At 44.0% G+C, this 20,465-nt stretch overlaps 1 protein-coding gene across 3 annotated transcripts in view; it reads right to left on the bottom strand.

Annotated features, from left to right (window-relative positions):
- LOC137281531 (RCC1 and BTB domain-containing protein 1-like) overlaps positions 1–20,465 on the bottom strand; it is a 102,532-nt gene that overhangs the window by 70,237 nt on the left and 11,830 nt on the right. The window lies entirely within an intron of this gene.

The following is a 20,465-nucleotide window of genomic DNA, read 5'->3' on the forward strand; positions in this document are numbered from 1 at the left end:
ACATTACAGCCTTTGGCGCTCTGGTGGAATATCCTCTCTTCTTTAAGCAAGCTTTGATACGGTCCATACATGAAGTTGGAACAGTGATGATTCCTGTGAGCTTGTCTGGTGTGCGGATGGACAAGTAGATTCTGCCATTCTGGTTGTCTTAGTGATAAGACTTTCTGGTTCTTCTATAAGTGATGGAAACCATTCTCTCACTGGTCACAAGGTTGCCACCACAGTCAGTTGCATCATCGTCTGCATGATTTTTCTGATTACTTGTGGCAGTAGAACAGGAGGCACAAACGTATAAGCATTCAGTCCTTCCCATTACATGCTGACAGCGTCTGCAAACTGGTACTGGAATACAAAGGTTGGCATCTGTCACATCTGAACCTTGTCAAACAGGTCTATGAGTGGAGATCGTAATGTTTGACTGATGAGCCAAAGTACTTCTGGGTGCAACATCCATTGTGTCAGCGATGGTTGTAGAGAATGTGATAGGGCATCTGTCATGACCATCAGCAGTTAGTTCCTCAATACATTCGATCAGTGTAGTACAGTGTTAATTACACTTGTCATCTCGAACTGTTTGATGTAAAGAAGTCGTTCCTGTCTAGTCCATCTTCCTGATGCACCTCTGTTGTCAAGGTGGGCTCCGTATACCTATAGCAATACATCTGTGTAAAGATGACTGTTGCAGTCCGGCTCTGTCAAATACATTACTTTACAAACAGTCTATCTGTTAGTCCACCATAACAGATATGGCTTGAACTGGTCTGGGCTATCAGATCTGAGCTGTCCAGGTGAGTAATCATGAACCATTGTAATGTAATGTACTGTAGTCTTCCTGTCCAAGGCATATCCTGAGCTGAGGTGAGAAGACTGCCAAGTTCGCAGTGATAACGGAGAGAGTATTGCTGTAGATATCCTGGCTTGAATCTTGATACAGTGATTCTGTGTTGTGAACAACCATATTCCCAGGAATGCAGAACTTGCTTTGGATCCAACTCTGACTTCATCGATAATCTTCCGGTAATACAATACTGTTCTGCATACGCCACGCTCGTTGCTCCTGAGACCAGCTGTGTGTTCATGTAGACAGTAGTATAGGTGAGGTAATACTGAACATGTGCACGTGTTCATGTGTAATGAAGATGTTGTTACGAGTATCTTGACAATATGCAGTGAAGATCCTTCATATTTCTTCTTCAATCACCATCACTCTAATTTGAAAAGAGGTTCCATACAAAGTCTATTAATAGCTGGCTGGTATGGTAGAACTGTCATGTGTTGCTACAAACCTCCAGGTAAACATTTAATCTGGTGTCAGTTGAACACCTCTAAGACGATTAAAGACAATTAACTGGCACAGTAGACTGGACCGTACATGAAGTCTCTCCACGTTGGAAGGGTTGTTTACATATGCAGACGACTTCCTGTCACATGAACTATGACAAAAATTCTGTGCAAAGCATTGTCTCTCATGGACCAATATGATTCCAAATAGGTGACATCACCTGTGTTGCAGCCGTATGATTATTGCGAAATCTTGTGCTGTCAATAATTTCTACATCAGCACACAGGCTTGTTTGTAACTTCACTGTTTGGCTTGTCCTGGAGTTACATGAGTGAGCATGTGTAATAGATGACTGAGTAGAAGTGCCTGAAACCTTCCTCTGCTTAGAAATGAGGTAAGTATAGTCTTTACTGAAGATTACGTGGTCGTCATCTTAAACAGATGTTTTGAAGAGATTTCCCTGCTTCCTTAACGTTGGTACTGGTTGACTGTAGTAATCAGTCACAATGAAGCATTATAAAATATTCTTGCAGATCATCTTTGGAGTTGTCACATACGTTATCTCACATCATTAGATTCTGTCGTGTGCTTCTTTCTTCAGTCATCACTTCACTCAAGTCATGCACAACTTCCCTGGCAACCTCTTTGCCTTTATACTTCTTGGAGACACTTCCTTGTACCTGATGTCTGCCTAGTTGAAGAGTCATCCACTGGGCTGTTGAACACACCAGACACATAATGCAATCAAAGATGGTGACCTCTGTCAACTGCGACAAAGCTACACTGATGCTGACTCTGGTACCTGACATCTGCTTTGCTGTTGCCGTCTGCATTGTTGTTGTGGCTTCATTTGTGACTTCCTGCAATGGCAACAAAGCAGCGCTTCTGTAGATTCTGGTATCTGACGTCTACGATGCTAGAGAGGGATCTTCAACCCCTTAAGAGTGAAGTAAAGATTTGTTGTGGTTGCTGCAGAAAAAGGGTGAGAAGATGAGTGCGTCAAAGTCTTTATCAACCAATATGTAGGTGAGAGCTTGGCTCAGTTCCTTAGATGGAGATTCTAAATCCAATCTGTCGGTGAACCAAGACGTGACATCTGAGTCCTAAAAGATGACGTACATGTATTCATTTAATACAGGCCTGTGAAGTATCTTTCTATCTCAAAAGCCATGTCTCTCTGAATCCATGTGTGAATGCTCCAGTCTCTCCCAGGTCCTTAGAGAGAGCATCCAAATGCTCCATGCGGCATGGGTATCTCTTTCCATGAATGTGTTTGCACATGGAAACGTGCATGCTCCTTGATGAGGATGTAGCTCTGAGTCGGATGGTGATGATGATCAATATCTTGATCTGTAGCATCCGGGGGAAGCATGTGGCGAATCCTTCCTAATGGAATGCTGCATGTGTGTGAGTGTACTCATCAAGTCAACAAATTTCTGTGTAGTATGCTGAAACTGCTGTGGTGTAGATGATGTGTCTGAGTATAGATAAAGTTTCATCAGGTCTTCTTAGCATTTGAGAAGAGTTGTTGTAGCTACCATCTCTGGTACCAGATGTCTGCAAGGTAGAGGGCCAACTGGAGAGTGATGCGCTGATCCCATTGTTGCCGCTGTAGATCTAGTAGCTGTAGACTGCTGACATATCTTACTGCGTCTAGTCTCCGACGTGTATAAGACAATGATGACCTCTTCTTGGACTTTTGTTTCCAATGTCATGGATGTGTCCCAAGGTACATTTGGCAATTCAATGGAAAAATGAACATCAGTTATTAACAGACATTAAACCATGTTTCCTTTGTTTGTGAGCGGGGTTTAACTGACAAACAAAAAAAACAAACAAGTAAGTTGCAGTAAAGATTTATTGGGAATAATTTTCATCTCTGCAGGGTTTGATTTTGAGGGTGATCTTAACACTGAGGTGAACACTACCGACTGCCAGACCTGACAATGGAGTTGACGTAACGGTTATAACAGTTTTCAGTAATTTTCCCAGGACACCCTGCATACTCTTTGGCTTAACCATTCTAACTGTACTCACAGGTACTTGCTACATCTTCATGACTGCTTGAATTCATCATAATATCCATATCGAGTCCTATTTGTGAAAATGGAAGCGATGTCACTGTCAACTACATGTGCGTCCATACTGTATAGTGTACATGCGCTCTGACCAAAGTGGCGATATGCATGCGAGTGTAATGACGTATTCAGATATAAATAATCACAATGGTCCAAACACAACAAATAGCATCCCCAAACAAGAATAATTCAGCATTAAAAATTTGAAGTTGTTCGAAATGCATGTGCAGGTCAAGGAAACCTATTCACAACCATGACAGCAAAACATATTTACACACAAAATTTAGATTGCTCTTTTAACTTAAATTCACTGAATAATCAGTGAAGTAAATACAATCTAAAGTTGGCTGTGGTTTAAATAATTCAGACCACTCTGGGCCCTGTGTTTAACTATTTCAACGGTGGGAAACGGGGAGACTTCCTGTGGGTGAGTGTGATTGTACGTCCACTTCAAAAGGAGGGAACTTCATGGGATTTCAAGTGTTCCACTATCTTCCCATAGAGGGAGGAGATAACCAAATAAGTATGAGTTAGGTTAAGGAAAAATAATTAGTCTGTTTATTTATACAACAACTATTTCTCAGGATACCTCCTTACATTCACAATATATGTAAAAAAATTTCATAGATAGGTTACAGTAATATTTACCATAGCGATGAATGATAAACTATAAAAATAATTGGCAATCCACTATCTTCCCATAGAGGGAGGAGATAACCAAATAAGTATGAGTTAGGATAAGGAAAAATAATTAGTTTGTTTATTTATACAACAACTATTTCTCAGGATACCTCCTTACATTCACAATATATGTAAAAACATTTCATAGATAGGTTACAGTAATATTTACCATAGTGATGAATGATAAACTATAAAAATAATTGGCAATCCACTATCTTCCCATAGAGGGAGGAGATAACCAAATAAGTATGAGTTAGGATAAGGAAAAATAATTAGTCTGTTTATTTATACAACAACTATTTCTCAGGATACCTCCTTACATTCACAATATATGTAAAAAAATTTCATAGATAGGTTACAGTAATATTTACCATAGTGATGAATGATAAACTATAAAAATAATTGGCAATCCACTATCTGCCCATAGAGGGAGGAGATAACCAAATAAGTATGAGTTAGGATAAGGAAAAATAATTAGTCTGTTTATTTATACAACAACTATTTCTCAGGATACCTCCTTACATTCACAATATATGTAAAAACATTTCATAGATAGGTTACAGTAATATTTACCATAGTGATGAATGATAAACTATAAAAATAATTGGCAATCCACTATCTTCCCATAGAGGGAGGAGATAACCAAATAAGTATGAGTTAGGATAAGGAAAAATAATTAGTCTGTTTATTTATACAACAACTATTTCTCAGGATACCTCCTTACATTCACAATATATGTAAAAAAATTTCATAGATAGGTTACAGTAATATTTACCATAGTGATGAATGATAAACTATAAAAATAATTGGCAATCCACTATCTTCCCATAGAGGGAGGAGATAACCAAATAAGTATGAGTTAGGATAAGGAAAAATAATTAGTCTGTTTATTTATACAACAACTATTTCTCAGGTTACCTCCTTACATTCACAATATATGTAAAATATTTTCATAGATAGGTTACAGTAATATTTATCATAGTGATGAATGATAAACTATAAAAATAATTGGCAATCCACTATCTTCCCATAGAGGGAGGAGATAACCAAATAAGTATGAGTTAGGATAAGGAAAAATAATTAGTCTGTTTATTTATACAACAACTATTTCTCAGGATACCTCCTTACATTCACAATATATGTAAAAAAATTTCATAGATAGGTTACAGTAATATTTACCATAGTGATGAATGATAAACTATAAAAATAATTGGCAATCCACTATCTTCCCATAGAGGGAGGAGATAACCAAATAAGTATGAGTTAGGATAAGGAAAAATAATTAGTCTGTTTATTTATACAACAACTATTTCTCAGGATACCTCCTTACATTCACAATATATGTAAAAAAATTTCATAGATAGGTTACAGTAATATTTACCATAGTGATGAATGATAAACTATAAAAATAATTGGCAATCCACTATCTTCCCATAGAGGGAGGAGATAACCAAATAAGTATGAGTTAGGATAAGGAAAAATAATTAGTCTGTTTATTTATACAACAACTATTTCTCAGGATACCTCCTTACATTCACAATATATGTAAAAACATTTCATAGATAGGTTACAGTAATATTTACCATAGTGATGAATGATAAACTATAAAAATAATTGGCAATCCACTATCTTCCCATAGAGGGAGGAGATAACCAAATAAGTATGAGTTAGGATAAGGAAAAATAATTAGTCTGTTTATTTATACAACAACTATTTCTCAGGTTACCTCCTTACATTCACAATATATGTAAAATATTTTCATAGATAGGTTACAGTAATATTTACCATAGTGATGAATGATAAACTATAAAAATAATTGGCAATCCACTATCTTCCCATAGAGGGAGGAGATAACCAAATAAGTATGAGTTAGGATAAGGAAAAATAATTAGTCTGTTTATTTATACAACAACTATTTCTCAGGATACCTCCTTACATTCACAATATATGTAAAAACATTTCATAGATAGGTTAAGTAGTATATACAATGGGGGTTCTGGACCACTTTCAAGAAATGTCTCTACAAAGCCTTATTTAGTAAATAAGGCTTTGGTTGGGACCTTAGATCTTGCTACTATTACCCCTACTACAAAAAGGTTGGGTGTCTATGAAACAGTTTACCGTGTATTGGTTGGAGGTAACACTGTGCCGTACGGTACGATCAATAATTCTTCTCTTACAAATCCCCTACCCGGCCCATCCCTCAAGTAGTACAAGTTAGGTTCGTCGGCTTTCATATCCACTTTATCTATGTTGTAAGTTTTGACTGACCATATAGGATCGGTGGCCCGCTTACGGCTATCACCCTCGTGTTCCCCCGGCTGGTATAGATACCTCACTAGGGCCCTATCTGGTATCTGTTTCTCCTTCCCACGCAATGGAGCGGCCGACTCTGCAACTATTGATTTTAGTTTGATAGCGTCTGCCGGTTTCTTACCGGTGAGACGGGTGACTTCATGGTTGATTGCCGACACCACCTTGGGTAACCTCGTGACCCATTCAGTCGATCGTTTTCCAGGGGTGACCATCTCCCTAGCATACTGATATCCGAACAAGCGCTCAGCCAAAGTCCTATTAAATCTCTCAACTATGGCTTGGCTGCGATGGGCTCCGGCCGTGCCACGCCTGGCCTTTGTATCGTGTTTGGCTAGAAGTTGTGACACGGCACCCATGAACTCCCGTCCGGGGTCAACTTGCAGCTCTGTTGGCCACGTCAGCGGGCTGCGTTTGTATATGCGTTCGAATCCTCTGGCTACCTGGGCCGAATCTTTCGTGGTCAAGGGTTCGGCTTCCTTGTAACGACTGGCTACGTCCACTACGGTTAAGGCATACTTGTACCTCTTGTCGTGGGGTAGGAACAGTAGGTCTGCCTGGTGAACGCTATTAGGTATGTTAATACCGAACCTCCTTCTAGGCACGTAGCGTGGTGCCGGCAAATAGATCTGCCACAGGGCTTGTTTTTCAAGCCACGCTTTGGCTTCCTCCGGGGGTACTCGCGCTATTTTAGCTAGCTTATCTACTGCGCTAGCTCCTTTCCAGTACCCACGCGGGCTGTAGTAAATAGCCTCAAATTTTTTCATGTCCATACGCGTATGTGTTTATCCCATCAATAGCTATCCAACGTTTCGTGTCCATAGGCGACAGGGACGTCTTGTTTATAGTCAGTCCGTATATCTTATGTCCATCACTTCTAAGTGTGTTCATTTTATGCCTAAAGGTACGGGTCTTGAACAGGGCTTCCTTGAATCTGGTGTGTTTGATGTGTTGTTTCACCACATACTTCTTAACCCCCTTAGCCTTCCGGATCTCACTATTGTCGGCTTTCAGTATGGAGTACATCTTAGGTCTCAAACCTATGTACTCGGCTATGGGCGTGCCAGCACACTCGTCCTTCATCTTACCTAGGACCTTTTTATTTACCGTACTGTGTATGGCATGGGTCTTAGGGTAGTCGCTGGTGTCGTATAAATCGAGGTGTTTTTTCATGTCCTCGTACACGTCCTCGGTTCGAATCTCCATCAGCAGGGAATCCGTGTCAGTGTACAGCACTTCACACCTGTCGCCGTACTGTTTCTTGAGCTCGTTGTAGTAAAAGTCGTACATCAGGTGTTTGGATAAATCGAGGATGCTCATCCCCACGTAAACAGGCCGGTTGAATTTTATGTGGCTTTTCTTCATGTGTAGGGCAACCAGGTTGTCTGTGAATATCTTACTACGGTTGAATGCCGGACTGGCTATCAATCTCCTGAGCTTGTCTTCCTCACTCGACCGAACCAGCTTCACGGTCACGCGTTTCCTCAGGTTCTCCATAGTCTTACCAAACACCGAGTTGTTCATGAGCTTGTAGAGATTTTTCTCAAAATCACTGGTGGCTTTTTTTCGTAGGTCTGTGTTCATTCTGATGTAGGGCTCCATCCATGGACTCTGGTCGAACATGAGCACCCTGTGTATTTTGGTCAGCCTCATACCCAACGACAGGTACAGCTGTAGGTTGCGATAGTGAACGATGTACTTGGTCTTATTCATTAAGTTAGGCACGAGTTTTTCAACGTCTGTCACACGCCCACCTGACAAGTTATGTTGGTACTCAGACATCCAGTCTGGGTTAACCCTCATACGTTCGGGGGCCAGGGGGTAGCTGTTGTGTGATGTGTGTAATTCCTTGGGATACTCTAAGTCAACCTCGAGGATATACCCTTTGTTCGAATCTGGTGCAACCCCCATAACATCAACGTGTGGTACCCATTCGAATCCCCCTGTAGGTAGATACTGGCTCATGGCCCAGCCGTACAGGTTGTTTGCGTCTAGGTAGAGAATGTGATTGGTTGGTTTGTTAGGATCGTAACCTTTCACGTATTGATTATTTGCTTTAGCGTATCGTTTGGATGCCATGGAAATCCCACCTCGCAAGCCTTTCTCAATGAATAGGTGCATGTCGTAATCTGTGAGCAATTCCAAATTAACTCCGGTCTTTTTAAGCAAGGCGTCCCACGACAGACCTGGGCTGGTGTAATACCATGCGGGGTCGAGTTTATACTGCTTTAAACACGTCCGCCTAAACGTCTCAAACACGTCGGCTAACAACAGTACATCTGTCCTCAAGTACAGGTCGTGATAATCACCCAGGTTCTTACAACCCAGTTTATTCCATACGTTAGTCGCGTGCGAGTAATCATCTCGTGAGACGGACGCCTCATTCAGCTTGCTATAAAAACAGTCAATAGGGGGTAGTCTGGTCTCGGTGAACTTGACCCAACTATCCATGTACTCATAGGGGTACACACCCTTCCTCATAAGCAGGGGTCTAGTCTCGGCGTCTGTGTATCGATCGGTGATAGGGAAGGTATTGTTAGCCTTGACCAGACTGTCGAGTGACGACAGGAGGAACTGAAACGAGTCAATGAACCTAAGTCCGTTTAAGCTGAAGGAGATGTATCTCTCCATGTTGTTGGGGATGCACGTTATATTACCATCGATTTTCGCGATGGCCTGCATGATCAAGTGTGAGTCGTACCCTCTCAAGTTGTGAAAGACAACAGGGATGTTTATTGTCTTAGGGTTGATTTTAAGCTTGAGGTTGCACGCGCTGTGAGCGGCGCCTCTATACTTACCAGTTATGTGGCAGTGATCTCTCACCGAATCACCGTTAAGTGGTGAGTCACACACGTGACAGTTAGTGCTACTAGCGTGAGCTAGCCTGTCGACTCGGGTCATACGCATGGGAGCGATTCTATACAATGCATTCCTAATAATTTTTTCTTCCTCCTGCAAACACTTTAGAAACCTTTCAGCCGCGTCAGGGCCCCTATACACTACCGGAGCTTTCGTTTCCCCGTCACAACGGACGACAATGTATCCAAACGAACAGGCTTTATGCTCTTGTGTCTTGTGGGTGAAGCTACCACTGGGAGCCTCGCCGGCGGCAGCCACTAAGGCTTCGAAGTCGGCATATATGATATAAGGCACAGACATTTGGTTCTTGTGGTTACTGAATTTTAGGATATTATCACCTTCCTTAGGCATGTCGACTCGTATGGCCGTCTGCCCCACACCTTGACAATCATCCCGGTGGGATTCTAATAAATCAGCTCGGGTGAAGCCATGTAGGCATCGTTCACAGAAGTGGGTCTTTTCTCTGTGTGCCGATTGGTCATACAACAGCCTGCTAAAGTGTTTTATCCATGTGTAGTGATACTTGTCACCTCGCTGGATCATGAATATATTGATAACTTGGCGATCCTTCACCGGGCTGACCCTGTGTACTATTGTTGTGTTACCTTTGTGCCCAAAGACATTTATAGCCAGATTATTCTGTTTTTCTACTTTAGTGATCTGGGATATGGGGGTGGGTTCATCTATACCATCCCAGTGGAGCCCATCGTCTTGGGGATAGCTAGAAAGCCTATCTGAATGAGTGCCAGCTGGGAATAAGGCTGACCTGATAGCTAACCTCAGGCAATCGTTTCCTCTATTCTTAACGTTTACTATGGCATGTTTGTTCCTATAGTAGGGAGGCAAGGCTAGGTATGACCTGCCTCTGAACGGCACGTTGTTAGCTATGTCTAGATAGACATTATCGATTTTATCTACAGCCCACCCGGACCCCAAGTGTGTGTAGCGTTCTAGGTATTCTCGTATCTGCTGAAAACTGGTATCGATTGATGCGTCAATGGTCTCTGTATGTGTGGCGACCTCTTGTTGACCTCGGAAGTAAGGCTGAACATACTCAGTGGTACTCCCAACCTGCTTATCGAGCGACATTTTCACTGTGATCTGAAACTTGATACTTCCTAGGTTATTTAGTTCCTGGTTGACCTTATCAGCTATCAGAGGCTTGATATCTGTAATGTCTATGTTTCTATCAACGTGCATGCGCCAACCTCTCAAATAGTTGCCTACAGCGCGCTCAGTGCGCACGAACTGTAGGTCAATAGCTCTATTCTGTCGTAATAATTCTACAAGCTGTGGTTTTCTCATACGGGAATACCCACCTAAACCCAAATCGTGTGCCTCGGCTTTCAGTTGTTTTACAGTGGGAGGTTTTGCTACGGGGGCATGTGATAACAATGCGGTTAACCCGGCTCTCCCCAGGTTTGAATAACCCGTGTATCCAAGCTGTTTTGCTTGAGCTTTTAATTGTGTTACCGTAGGAGGGACTTCTAAACCTAGTAATCTCAACAATGCTGACTTCCGCATTCGAGAATACCCGATCACACCTCTCTGTTTTGCGACCCTCTTCAGCTCGCGTACAGTAGACATAGTGTTTACACCTAAGAGAACCAATGTCTAATTGCTTCACAGTAAAGGGAGGTAACCCTTTCACGCATTGGAGTCTATCTTGAGCAGTCGCCTACGTTCTTTTATGTAGCCTTTTTTATTCTCGTAGATGAGTTGATGTCTGACTACGTTCGCTCCGTGAGCTTTACATAGACAGTAGTGTCCTTTAACCCCGATACCACACACAGAACACGTGTAGTTAGGACTTCCCATATGGAAACAACAAAACCCCTGATTCCTGCATTTCCTACCACAGGCCTCGGTCTTCCCCATAAGTATGTATTCGCATCGGTATGGAGCGGGTCTCATGTTTACTTATATAGGTATTTTAATTTAATTGCTTCGCAACCAACGCAGTAGCTGCTATACCCAACACTATGAAGCCCAGTTCACGATTCATTTGTCCCTTGGATGGTGTGTAGTACTGAGCGAGTGTGGGTTTATTGAGCGGTTCCAATTGTTTACCAGTTAGTAGGTAGTATTCTTTCATTGCTTCATCGACATCGTTGAACGTTTGAACGGCATGGTTTTCACGCTGGAGTTGTTCATTAATAAAATCGATCCTCTGGAGGCGTTTTTTAGCGAACTCAGCCTGTGCTCTTTGTAATTTCTCAGTAGCGAGATCGTGCCGCTTCCTTTCTTCCTGTATTTCAGCCGCGTGATCATCTCGTAGTTTCGAGAAGAGGAAATTACTCCCGGAAAATGCCAGGGCATTCACTAACGCCCCACCGACCATCATAGCTATCGTGGCCATCCCTATATTTATTTCATTATATTATCAGGTATTATTCCTTGTTTTACTAGGATGTCTTTTGTGGCCATCGCCATACCAAGGTTCATTATGAGCATACCCATATCCTGCAGGTTGAAATCTAGTTTGATAGTTGGTTGTTTAAGCACCATTTTAGTCAACCGAGCGTACCCTACGGCTAGACTGGCGACCACTGTGGCGTGGTATGCGTCGTTGACAAACGTTTTCCCCTCAGACATTATGTATATGATATAAAATATTAAAATTATAACATGATATGCGGGTCTACCGTGGGGGTGGGGGGCTCACTGTTGGGTGGTGGCTCACTGTGGGAGGGTACCCCCACGTATAACCACGAGATAGCCAAGGCAGCAGTTACACCTACAGCCAACAACAGTCGGGTTGGGTTGGCCACTTTATGTTGGTTACACCACCGTTTTTTACCGGCAGCTACTCTCTTAGGATTCTTCTGTCTGGTTACTGTTGGGGGCACCCCCACTGAAGGGGTTTCCACCTCGGGACTCACTGTTGGGGGTGGGGTCTCCACTGTCACCTCGGGATGGGTTTCCCCCACTGGGGTTTCCTGTGCAGCATCCATCTATACTATTATTATTATTCTTTCTCTCAAATTGACAATGTTTTCCCGTGATAATCGCCGCCGTCACTGGAGCCAACAACATACCATATTTGTGGTACAGCCCACAGCTGATAGAGCTCACGGCGTGTTCGATAAAAGGGTCTTTCTCGAGGTCCTCCCACAGGTAAAGTCGGCGCTCTGGTGGAATGGGAAGGAAGTGTGATACAATACCGGTGTATATCTGGGTCATAGCCGATCCTATTGTCTTTGTCATTTCTGCTCCGAGCCGGGACTCGTATCTAGCGTACAGCTTATCGATTTCTTCGGCTGACATTTTGTGAATTTTATCCGGAGTGTAGTCTCCAAAGTAATGTTTGGCTTTGCCGCCAACAGCCAACGCCACCAGTTTCTCTCGCTTGGGGGAATCCCCCACAGTGGGGGAACCCTCCAACTGTTCGAGCAATTCCTCACACTCCATCTTATAATATAACAAGTAAGATTTAGTTTTAACTATATAATACCCGATGCAGACAAAACACAGTGAAATGAAGGTTAAGTTGCACACGACAAACACTTCAAATATCATAGCTATACTTAGCATTTGCTTTGCTTTGCTTAGCTTTGCTTAGCTTTTGCTTAGCTTTGCTTAGCATACTATATATGCTACTGGTTGGTCGGTTTTTAGAACGAGCTTAGCGTGTTTAGTTTCAGCGAGCTGTTTCTTCACCCGTTCCCGTTCTAATTTGCTCATCACATCGTTCTCTCTCAAACACTCCTCGAACGAATCCCTGTCCTTGCAGTGAAATAAGGCCACCCATCGCGTCTGCTCCCTGAGGTCTTTCAACACCGAGTTGAACTTCTGCGTTAGCACCCAGACGCTGTGATTTGCATGCCGGCCGGAGAAGGCCAGGTACGATAGCATGTCTCTCTTTTTTGTTATCTCGCGATTAGCGCTGCAGTCGTCCAGTATGAACAGCGTCGGTTCCCCTTTAAATTTCTCGTGAAGAGCTTTCAACCAGTCCTGCAGGCGTGTTCCAGGGTCAATTTTGTGTACGTCCGGGTCCGTCATCACCCAAGGTCGCGCGTACGTTTTATTCATGCTCAGAGTAGGGCACATGATAACGATGTTATCGAACACATCCTTGTAGTAACCCTCCAACATATCCAACACGAAAACGGTCTTCCCACAGCCAGTCTGCCCGCACACTATAGCGCAGTGTGGGTCAGTGGGGAGGTGGGGCAGTTTATTGTTGGGGGGTGTGGGGGGGTACCCCCCATCAGTAGATGGCTTGCACGAATCTCCCATTGTCTATATTAAGTTGCGCGTCCATAATAACGTACAGATATAATTTCAACTTACCAGCGGGTTGAGCCTTCTTAGTAATCTGGATGGTTATCCCTTCGCTGCCGTTATCTATACGACGCCCGCTACCATGCAGTTTATCATCATCCGTGGATCGCATGTCCAACCATAGGGCGTACTTGGTGGTCAGGTATTCACCAATCTGCACGGAGCCGAGGTCCAGGTCCTTTGTTATGTAGTCCCCCACTGGTAGCTTTTTTATCTCATCCCACTGCTGGTGTGGTCTCATACCATGACTGAACAGCTGGTTGGGCACGCCCTCGATGGTCACTTCCACCTTTTCAATCTCGGGGTTGAAAAACTTCTCGCTGTCCCTCCGGAATGGATCGTAATACTCCACGGGGACGACCAGGATACCTTTCATCGATCGCGCCGGCACGTTCAGGTTGATATTCCACACAGTGTCGCTCTTATCTCGCACGACTGATCTATGCCTCAGTACGCGATCGTACAGGATAGCCATCTTCCCAGAGTACTGGCTTCGAACCTGCCTGGCCAGCTCCGGGCTAGTGACCATGTCGAACTCCAGAGAGATGTTGTCTATGGCATAACTGGCCTCATCACCGTTCGGCGTACGCACTACTTTGCTATAGTTGTTAAACGTGAGCTCGTATTCAAGCCTATCACCCAGCGCGGCCTGGTAAAACGGCGCGTGTCCCGTGAGCAACTCGAAGTCGAGCGGCACGCAGAATCGATTCCCGTATGCTCGAGCGATGGCCTTTTCACCGTCCGATAGCTTGTCTTGCTGGTCTTGCGTGAAGACATACCCTATGCGCGCCCGGGTTGATTTGCTGATACCCTGGTACACATCATTGACTCGTTCTCCCTCGCTTTTCCAGAGATCCCTGTAGCAGTGAAACACGTCGCTGTCGTCGATGCTCAGCACCTCGTTACCGCTGATCTTGACGGTCGTTTTCTTGATGATAGCTCGACCCACGTTCCGCACTAGCTCGCATTTGTCGTTGTCGGAGGTCAACGTGATATTGAACGCCAGTCGAACAGTGCCTGGTACAATGAGGTCATTCTCACCAAGGTTTGGAAATCTAACCAGCAGAGTTTGATTCTGGTCTATCTTGCTGGGATTGTTGGTGATGGTCACCGACTGGCGCACGGCTCTGGCTCCTAATGGCTCTCTCAATCTTCTGAAAGGATCTAATTTTCTACCGTACATTGTTATATAAATGAAATATATTTTTAATACTAATGGATGAAGACATAGATATGACGGAGATGTCGGGTGATAGTGCCCAGGCATTCGATGATGACCAGGAGACCTCATTCAGTACGGGCCTACAGCCGGCTGTCGACGCAGTTGAGACCTCATTATCGAAGCAAAGGGCCGAACTCATTAAGGGCGCCGTCGACGATTATTACAACGCAATTGAAACTAGAGACAACATCAAGCAGCCGGGAAGGGAACATTCCAAGTTTACCCTCATCAATAAAACGCTGCGTTTGAAGGCTCACCCGGATGCCGATCTCGTGAATAAAAGCACGGGAAAATCGCTTGCCTTATCAACATTGGCCAGAAAATATGGGATTGACTTTATCCGCGATAAACTAGGCTTAGAATATTACGGTGGCGCGCGACCTAAGATTCCTCCGGAGTTAGTTCAAAGTCTGGAAGGCATCAGGGACGCCCCATCGGATCAAAACATGACTTATGATATTAAAAAGGTGTTGGCCGACTACGAGAACGAGCCCTTCCCGGGGCTCAAAAGTACCTTTAGGGAACTGCGGGGGTTGGACCTGTTAATGCAAACCATTCGTGGTCATCTCTGGAAAAGCACGGCCAAAATGAGTGAGATAGACGACCACATCGCCTATGAAAGGAAAAAACTCGGTGAAACTGAGGACGAGGCTCTGAAAGAAACGAATACGTGATTTGGAAGAGGAAAAGAAGGTCTGGCTGGAGACAGCATCCTCCTTCAAAGAAAAGCTTCGATCCCAGGTCAGCCGTATACGGGAAACCATCAATCAAGTCCTCCACCGAGACACCACGTTAGCAGACAGGATTCGGATATTATTCCGGGAGCAAGGGATCACCATCGCCAGTATTCTGACTGCATTGGGTTTCATCATTTCAACCCTGGTGGTGTCACTGGTGGGAGGAACCCCTGTGGGGCCTGCCGGCGGCGGGGGAACTCCAAGTGGCGGTGGGGGTGTTAAAGACTGGATAAAAAAACTCGGGGAAGGCCTAGCTAAACTGGCTGGTAAAGCCGCCGAAGCCCTTCCCGGCATCCTGGGTAGCATCGTCTCGTGGTTGTTGAGCGCTCTGTCTAAAACTGCCATGTGGCTCAGTCAAAACCTGTGGGCAGCCATCGTCGCCGTGGCGGGTCTGGTGTACGTAGCGGCTAAGAAATCTTTAACCAAATAAGTCCCAAAGTTACCCCACCAACCACCAGGGCCGTTTTATTATCAATATGCTGCTGATAGGGGGGTACCCCCACATGTATATGGGGGTGTGTGGGGGGCACATGAACTTTAGACTCCGGGGGTGGCGCCACTAAACCCTTTTCACGTGGTGGGATGTGTGGGATATAGGGGGTGTTAATATCGGGGTTGATACCCAACTTTTGGTCCACCGTGGCTATGACTATTTTGTTGTTATAACCCACCACTTTTTTTATTCTCAGTTGCATATCACTCGGAGCCATGTACAACCCCACGCCGAACACGTAATTGACTTTCGATCTGGCATATTCTAACACGTTTTGGTAACGGTCGATGGCCCTCGGGAGATCAACTGGAGAATTGATAGCATCCTCAACGTTGGAAACGAATTGTGTCTGAGCGTCGTAAGCAGTTCCCTTACCGAGGATGTTGGAACGCGTCATCGACTGCGCACCCAACAGCACCCACACGTACGTTCGAATCGAGTCGTTCAAGCGTATTGTACCAGCACGAGTGAATCCTTTCGATGTTTTTGAGATCATTTTAGTCCAGGCTGTGGCTGCATCAGGATTGGTTTGCTTTATACAGCTGACATGGATCTTTTCATTCGTTGTGGGGCCTGTAAATGTATGACGGTTTGGGTTGTATGAACCATCTTTAGAACCGGCATAATATGTTCCGGACCTGTAGAAGTACACGAGAACTATACCGAGACCATGGTTCACACCAGGAAGGCGAAAGTCTTTATTCGTTGGAATCTCAAACTCCCCACAAATACGTTCATAAGCGCGTCTATCATAGCCGTTATTCGTCATACTCCACCCTATATCTTGGGGAAGAGGAGCCTTTATTTCCTTTAATATTCGTCTCGTTTGATAATAAATATGAAACAAAATAACCGCCTTACTCAGTTCGTCTATACCGTAGTCTGGTGTCACACCCGACCCTGTCGTCGCACACCACACACCAAAGTTGAGTTGGTTCTGCCAAAACTGCATTGGGTTTTGATTCCAGTTTACCACCGCCTGATCGTTATTAACGGACACGATATATTTTTCAAAGATATCAATAAAGGTTGTTTTAAACCCCGTACCATCTGCATTCACCACGATTTTCAAGTGTGCTAAATCCATATTATAATATATAATTCATATATTATAATATGTACATAACACTTCCAGGAATAACGAGCGGTGAGGCCGTTCAGCTGACGCACGCGATCAATAACACGTCAGGTCAACTCGAAGTCGCACTCTGCGATATCACCTACCTACCGCAATGGACTAACATTAATATCAGCAACAATAAGCTGTTCGTCAGTGGAACTCGCAGCCAGATAACTGACGGCTACTACAGCGTGTGCTCTCTAAACGACGAGGTCTTCAAACCCCTGGGAGCCGAACTCAAGATGAACGACTCAAACGGTACAGTGGTGTTAATCAACAACGGAAGAACCTCCTTGAGGCTCGGCCGACCATTAGCGAGGATACTCGGTTTGTCTCCTGACGAGATAAAACCAACAACAACCGTCACAGGCACGAAGTTACCTGACCTAGTACCGTACCGAGAGCTGTACATCTCGATCAGGTGAGCACAATGTACAACATTCAAGGAGGTCACCCTTCCACTATACTGAGAGCAGTGCCGGTGAAAACTGAGAAATACAACGACGGTAGAACCGAGTCGTTTTCACCACGGCAGTATAAGAGATTAACCCAGGGCAACATACCTGAGCTGACAATATCGGTGTTAGATATAAATCATAATCCTGTAAATATAGGATACCTCAGCTTAACGCTTCATATAAAATGACCAGCGCACAAGGACCCGGAGTGAAAAAATGCGTCAATATCGGGATCTCCGACCTCGGAGACACACGCGGTTTCGACGCTCCCGGAGTAGATGGTAAATCGTACGCCTTGCAACTGAAAAACAACATTTACAAACGCATTGAAATCCCCTCCGGTGGAACCCTAAGTGATATAGTAGATACCACAAGAGCAACAGTCAACACTAAGTACACCCTTGTCAACACCGGTGATAATAATTGGGTAATATACCCATCGTTCGGGGGTAAACTGTTCGACTTAGACGATGTTGAGAGCACTACCGTCGCCCGAAACAAGCCATATATGCTCGTCTTCACCGAAGATGACAAGTGGGTGTTGTTACCCGATAACAACTGGTTTATCAATATTAGACTCGTCTCTCCCTACGTGTTCACGGATAACAAAGACAACCACCTAAACAAAGTCGTGAACAATGGAACCATGCTCGTGGCTTACGTCCCAACTCAGAGACGTAGCGTAGTCGTCAGCCCAGTCCACACTGTGGCAGCCCACATGCTATCGAGTAAACCGGCCATACAAAACGTGAAATTGCAGTTGGTGTCTGAATTCGAAGGCATGGCCACTCTACTAGAGAGTCTAACGGCAAACGCAACACTGATCATCAAAGTCTACCTAGGGGAACCATCGGGGAATGATGTCGAGATTGTGAAGGGGATCAAACTCGGGTGGGGCAAACAACATCAGTATCAAGTTTGCAATGTTTACGTGCGGGTGGGTGTCGACTCCAAGACCAGTCTGCAGGGGGTCAACGTGATCGTGGAAAACAAGATATCACTAATCAATATCTTCCTGCCTAACAACATACACTTCATGGGTATGAAGTTAACCCCTGAATTATTATCAGAAAACCAGTTGGAAATTATATCGTAATAGTATAATAATGACCAGTCATCATCCCAACACTACGCTTAATGACCTAGGAGATACGGAGGGATTCGATCAGCCTGGTGAGGAAGATGAATTATACATCCTGCACTTCAAAGACAACGTGTACAGACGGGTGCCGTTATCACATTTTAAAGAACCTAAATGGAATATCAACTTAACACTCGCCTCACCTTACATAACAATGGACGAAAATGAGTGGGTCTCTAAGATTAGTAACAACGGTAGCTGGATCGGGGATTTCATCATTCCGGAGAGGGGATTCATGATGTCTATTAATTCCGTAAATAGGTTAATGTCTGTAGGAAAAAAAAAATTAACATTTAGCAATCGTTTGAGTAATATAAATATTGTTGAGATATATTCCCCTTCCACACTCATCATAGAAGTCTTCTTTTATTTAAGCACTGAAAACAACTCAAGAGTACACCAAATTGTACCCGGGGTGACAGTACGCTGGTATGACGAACACCTAGGTCAACATTGTCGTATTATTATACAACGGGATACCCCGGGTCATATAAAACGCTTAATAAGCCTCAGTGGGGTTTTGATTACAACAGGAAAGTCTATTAACCTCTCACCTATTACCCTGACTAGTGGTATAGACCTTGTAGAATTCAAATTCACTTATGGACTATTAACTGAAACCCAATTAAAATATCTTTCAAAATATATATTATAGGATGGGTCTGTATCCAGTCGTAGAGGAAGTAGCGAAGACACTGGAAACCGTAGATGGGTTCCGCTTGAGGCAGTTATGTGATGTGAAACGTCAACTAGAACAAGACCGTGACACGCGGAAAGCACTATGTAAAAAATATAATAGAGCTTTCAATATCGTGGACGGGGCTGACACTACCCTTATGGCAACCAGCATGGGACTAGGGGCGGCAGGCGTTGGGTTGTTGGCTACCATCGTGGCTGCACCTATAGTGCTAGGTATTGAAATAACAGCTGGGGTGGCAGGGTTGGCAGGATTGGCGCTTAAGTTAGTATCACGCAGACTTAATCGTAAGGCATTGAAACACGACGAGATCAGGGTTCTGGCCGAAGCAAAGCTGAACACAGTGAGTGAGCGTATTTCCACGGCACTCTCTGATAGTAAGATCTCAGAAGAGGAGTTTCGTTCAATCCTCTCTGAACTCAAAAAATATAACGGAATGAAACAAGATATTCGATCCAAGTCTCGTAAGTCTGCTATCAGCGAGGACGAGAAAAAAAAGTACATAGAACAGGGGATACAAAAAGCCCAGCAAGCCTTTATTATGAACACCAAAGAGATCGTAGGCGGTTCACGTTAAACTGTTTCATCGATATAAACATGACATAGGCACAAACGTTAAGTAGTAGGGGAACACGAGGGCGATAGCCGTAAGCGGGCCACCGATCCTATATGGTCAGTCAAAACTTACAACATAGATAAAGTGGATATGAAAGCCGACGAACCTAACTTGTACTACTTGAGGGGTGGGCCGGGTAGGGGGTTTGTAAGAGAAGAATTATTGATCGTACCGTACGGCACAGTGTTACCTCCAACCAATACACGGTAAACTGTTTCATAGACACCCAACCTTTTTGTAGTAGGGGTAATAGTAGCAAGATCTAAGGTCCCAACCAAAGCCTTATTTACTAAATAAGGCTTTGTAGAGACATTTCTTGAAAGTGGTCCAGAACCCCCATTGTATATACTACTGGTTACAGTAATATTTACCATAGTGATGAATGATAAACTATAAAAATAATTGGCAATCCACAGTACCATAAGCAATCATCGAAAGGAGGACAACATATGGTTTCAGTTTTGGATTGCAGAATATGGACTTG

This window comes from Haliotis asinina, chromosome 4 (genome assembly GCF_037392515.1).
Source record: "Haliotis asinina isolate JCU_RB_2024 chromosome 4, JCU_Hal_asi_v2, whole genome shotgun sequence".
Taxonomy (NCBI): Eukaryota; Metazoa; Mollusca; class Gastropoda; order Lepetellida; family Haliotidae; genus Haliotis; species Haliotis asinina.